Source organism: Priapulus caudatus, unplaced genomic scaffold (genome assembly GCF_000485595.1).
Source record: "Priapulus caudatus unplaced genomic scaffold, Priapulus_caudatus-5.0.1 Scaffold228, whole genome shotgun sequence".
NCBI lineage: Eukaryota > Metazoa > Priapulida > Priapulimorpha > Priapulimorphida > Priapulidae > Priapulus > Priapulus caudatus.
Window position 1 is genome coordinate 142,912 of NW_014577289.1, and position 5,313 is coordinate 148,224.

General features: G+C 43.8%; 1 protein-coding gene and 1 long non-coding RNA gene across 4 annotated transcripts in view; one reads left to right on the forward strand and one right to left on the reverse strand.

The window, feature by feature from the left end:
* LOC106807667 (kinesin-like protein KIF21A) overlaps positions 1-5,313 on the forward strand; it is a 63,013-nt gene that overhangs the window by 22,482 nt on the left and 35,218 nt on the right. The gene's annotated exons all lie outside the window — the stretch shown is intronic.
* LOC106807673 lies at positions 1,545-2,463 on the reverse strand. The gene is made up of 3 exons (XR_001393691.1): positions 2,252-2,463; positions 1,868-1,971; positions 1,545-1,666 (listed from the first exon to the last, which is right to left on the reverse strand). It is a non-coding gene; the product is annotated as an uncharacterized LOC106807673 (long non-coding RNA).

The window sequence follows — 5,313 nt, forward strand, 5'->3', positions numbered from 1 at the left end:
GACCTTGGCGCGCTCTGGGCCCATTTTCCGTCGCCGTAGCAGCGCAGTAAGGACGCCACCCCGGTCTGACGGGGGTATTAGAGTTGTGTTAGCGGAGGCGTTTGGCGGGGTGACGGTAGGTCGGTCGAAGGTAGAAATGAGAAGTATATTGGGACTACGAGTGGAAATCACAAGCAAGATCGGAGCTGGACAATAACAGGACTATCTGGTTCAAAGGGTCAGAGCCGAGTTGTTACCTGGGGAATTATTTCATCCAACTGATGTAATGTAGACCAATGTACACGTACAGAGTGTTTCAAAAACGCATTATTTTAGGACAGTTTTCAATTTTCTTTCCATATCCATGGATTACTATTTCAGCAAAATCTGTCCATACCAAATTGATCTTTTAGTTCTCTAATAAATGTGAAGTAGATCTGCACCATAATTCATGTCAATCAGAACGAGGTGATAAAAAACAATTAAACAAACAATACCGCACATTTGAAATAGGTGTATTATTCATCTTGGCATCTGAAAGGTGTTTATTTCATATGCTTCCCAAGTAATAAAGTCATTTTACAACCAATGCTTTAATGTACTTTCTTTAAGATACAGGGTATCTAAAAGAATTGACCTAGATAGGATTCTGATAGGTATAGATCTGATTCTGTAGGTAGGTGATCTAGGTAGGATTGTATCTATCTTTACTCCTGCGACAGAGCGAAGGGCTACTCTATACTATAGTACGAGTACGTATCGTATACGTACGTATGTAGTAAGTGTTACGAGAGCCCAAACCCTCTCATAACTTGAGATTAAGATGAAAATAACACAGTTACACAAAGAATTGTAATTATAGTGATATTATATTTTATATTAATGAGTAAAATGTGTGTTTTTCATAGAAAATACATCAGAAAACTTACTTAAGTCTACTGATGATAAACTAAAACAAATATTTACAAATGGGCGTTTGTTCTCTTGTTTTGAAGGTTTGTTGTGTCAAAGCAACAAGGAACCCGTGTAGAACGTTTAATTACGCATTTGCGGTACGGAAAAAATAGACTCGGGCCGTCCGCGTCGCCGTGGTCCAGTTTGCGCGAGGCCGGTTGGGGCTGGGGTGGGGCTAGTCGTCGCTGTCCCAGTTCTCCTCCAGCGGGGCCGGCTGGGGCTGGGCTGGGGCTGGGGCGTCCACTTCCCAGTCCTCCAGTTCGATCGGGCCTGGGGCGGCGTTGTCAATGGCCTGGTGGCCGCCGTACCAGTGGTCGTAGAAATGTCCATCGCCGTTGTCGTCGTCGTCGTTGTCGTCGTCGTCGTTGTCGTCGTCGTTGTCGTCCGCGTGGAGGTGGATGAGGCACTCCGCACTCGTGAGTTGCATGGTCATCCGGCGTCGCGCCAGGACGACGGTGCCGGCGCCCACTCCGCCCCCAAGTTGGAGGATCGAATCGCATGTCGTCCACGTCCGCGTCGTACCGCACTGTCATGCCCGGGTGCGTCGTCTCGAAGTAGGCGACGTCATCCCAGAAAGCACGCCAGCTGACGTAGCGGTCGGGGTCGTCGTCGTGCGCCAGGCCGCAGTCGTCTGTCTGGTCGGGGATTACTAGAGGTCCCCCGCACCAGCGTAGGGGTGGGGTGAGGCGCGACGGGTTGGTGAAGAGGGGGCAGTTCCAGGGGGTCGTCTCTGCTGCGGTGGGGGCAGAAACAGCGGTAATCGTTACGCGCGATTACGCCTAGCGACACGGTGGCTGCTATTTAAAGCGCGCACCGACGAATTTAGAAAGCGAAAACGCTTAAAAAGCGTGTAAACGCAGATAATTTAGCTATTAAAAGGCTATTAAAGAGAATAGTTTGAGCATACCTTAGTGTAAAAACAATTCGCACTTACGTGATCATCTACGGAAACGATGCGCTACGATGGTGTCGGTATAGTAAGTTAGCTGCGACTCTTTGCAGAGAGATGCCGTCACGTTGATTGCGATAAAACACGTGCTTAGAAAGAAAACGTATATTAGAAAAAATACTAGAGAACTCGCTATCTACGCAACCTATTGCCACTACCCCCTAAACCGCTGGTCACGTGCACCAGGTAAGGAAGACACTGCATACCTTAGCCTAGAGAACACGAACACGGTGTTATCAAAACTCTTCGTGCTTTGTTTTACACCACAGAATATTCGTTACACGCACAATTCTACGATACTATACAGATGTCTCCAAGTCGTAACACTCGCACCGCGTGTCGCGTAATTGAATACAAGTAATTCCGTACCTTAGAGAGGCGGTTCGCGGAGGCGCTCGGCGGGGTGAAGGTATAGGTCGGTGGAAGGTAGAGCGGGAATAGGGTGTAGGAGCTAGGCGAAAACTGGACTTGCTACGGAAAGGATGAGAGCCGACTCGTTACCTGGGGAATAACCATGGCAGATCGGCCCCCGAGTCATTAGTGTACTCGGATGCTAAGGGCGTGGTGTATAGTGATTACCTGCGGCGTTCTATTATTATTTATCACTTGGAGCGAAGAGGTGTGTTGTTTCTAGTGATTGCATTTGAGGAATAGTGTGAGGCGATATATTTACTCTCTGCGGGAGCGTGCGCTATCCTACAGATCCGACACACCTGTCGAGGGATCGGTCCATGCGAAAAGTTACACTTCGAAAGCAAATCCTGCATGTGGCCTTCAATCCGAGTCTCGTAAATTCGCTCTCGTGTGGGCAGCGGTAGTATAGGGGCGTTGCGGGTTCGTGAGCGTTGGGATTGCCCAACCCCGCAAAGCGTGTGCATTGTACCGGTTGCTGGTTTTTTTTTGCTTGACTTTAGCCGTCTGTGACTGACTGCCTTGGTGACGCCCCTGTGTTACACCGATGCTACTAAACTGCATGCAGGCTGGCTAACAGTTGCAAGTTGGCATTGATATTCGGTACAGTATCGAGGGTGTTTATAAAGGGGAGGCATGTATTAGCTGTAGTTGAAGGCAACTGCGGCTTTCGCTGTACTGAAAAGTTAGGTGCGTAAAGTTTGTTGTAACGTGCGAAAATCTCGAATAGCTTGAATACAACTAGATTCTTTATAGCATTAGTATACATCTAAAGGTCGGTGCATGGGCACTGGCGATTTTTGATATCCTGGTATTGAAACCGGGCGTAGGTTACCCGATTGATTGTTAATGTATATGTGATCCTAATTGGTACTTGCAAAAGATATAGCTATGCGTGTAACGTACATTTAATAAAACCTAGCAAAGTGTTATTTAATGCTCATATTCATCTATCATTATCAAGTTATATCAGAAGTGACATATAATATAGATTATCTCAAGAGCTAATAATACATTATGTATGTACACACATATGTATACATTATGTATGTACTACACAGTGTATTATAGTTTATTAGCTCTTCATGTTCATATGTGTATCTCTATGTGTATAGATATTTATTATAATGTCACCCCTGATTGCATTGTACTATCTTTACTAGTTCTGCCAATCATGCCGCGCTGCTGTTGCTGTCACGTACGACGCACACTTGTGTTTTTGTATGGGACAAAAAGTCAGGTGCCTGGAATTGTAATCGTTTTTGTGCAATTTAAGAAGACGTTTTGTCTCGTAAGAATTCAGTAGCATATTTGGTTTCGATAGTACTATTCGTTATTACGTGACCTAGCATTTTAATGAATGGAGATTGAAGAAAGCAACCAGTACTTCCTAAGCCGTAAATGCACATGACTTGCTCCTTCTAGCTGGCATAACTAAAGACCGCCTAACGTTTCTGCATGCGTTCGAAACCCGTGCATCATGCAGTTTAGCTTGAGCAAGCAGTTTATTATATATATATGAATTATGATTTTGCATCTGACACGTGCCGTGTAATTGTAATGATTGATGAGACGGACACGGCTGGCGTAGTTTATTATGTTGTCAGATCGTGACAGTGTTAGCGATGTGTCTGCGTGTGGAATACACTATCTGCGTGACTGGCAGATACACTCCATCGCTCTATTGTGCATGAACTAGGCGCTATAACGAGCTTCACCTTATGGACTGTAATTATGGCACCTGTCCCTCAGATACGGCATTGTGCCACGCTAACTTAAGTTATGCAAAGTTAAATCATAATTTTGAATTCAGATGCCAAATAGCAATGACTATGGTCAGGGGCACTTTTCCGTACCTGTAATAAAATGATAGTAAATACATAAGGTTACATTTACTACCAATGCAATGTTTATGGACTCCAAATCGCCAAATAATTTAAACCCTGTAAGGATTTTTTACGTAATGATTTACGTTCATGTACAACACATGTCACCACGCGCACGCCACTCACTGTTCATGGACACACAGTTGTGTGTATATATATACAGAGTTATGAGTGCTTGAGTGTAAATTATTTTTTTTTCTTGGAATTGTTCATCAAAACACTAGGGAAATGGTCGTGCATGTTCATGCCCCAATGGTTATTCGCTCATTGAGTAAATTGTAGGAGAAGGTGCATTATTCAGCGCCCCGAGTAAGAAAATTATTTTTCCCTTTGTCATGCAAGTATTTTGACGTGGGCACTGTATTGTTATGAATATTTGAATGATAATGACGCGTGGATAGACCGGAAAAATCGGCACCGGCCGGTATCACAACTAAGTACTGCTTATGTCACACGTAAAGAATTTTCAATATTTCTTGTGACTAAAGCCGGGCGCACACGTGGCGATTTTTATCGACAGCTAGTACTGGCGATTTTTATCGACAGTACGTAATGTCAATAAAAATCGCCACGTGTGCGCCCGGCTTAACGTTTCGTAATATGCGCGTATTTGTATAATACCAGGCAGGGTAATAACAATGTCATTATTTGTCATTATTCACTCCTGATAGTACTGAGCGTGGATGAATGTTGCTAACTGTGACATATAATCTTTTTTTATTAATTAGGAAAAATACGTGTAAAATGGAATTTGTCTATTTCACCGAACTTAACTTAATTTCCAGCTAAGCTGGCCTACACTGGTGAAATATATATTACGTGTGTCATCAAGTATGCTTAGAAGCCTGTAACTACTAAAAGTCAGTCAAAAAGTACTAAAAAATGCCAAATGAATAACCGACACTGTTACGCCACGAGTATATAAACTCAAAGCGCCTAAAGCAATATGGTATGAGGTCACTAGTACATTTACGTACATTTTGTTTGCAAGATATCTATGTATATGAAGGGAAAATGTAACTGTTAGGCTGAGGTGTTATATGTTAGTATGGGGTTTATATAATTATCAAAACGTATAGTCAGACCATCGGTGTGGTGTGACGTGCGTCTAAACAGAGGAATTTCTCCGACCTG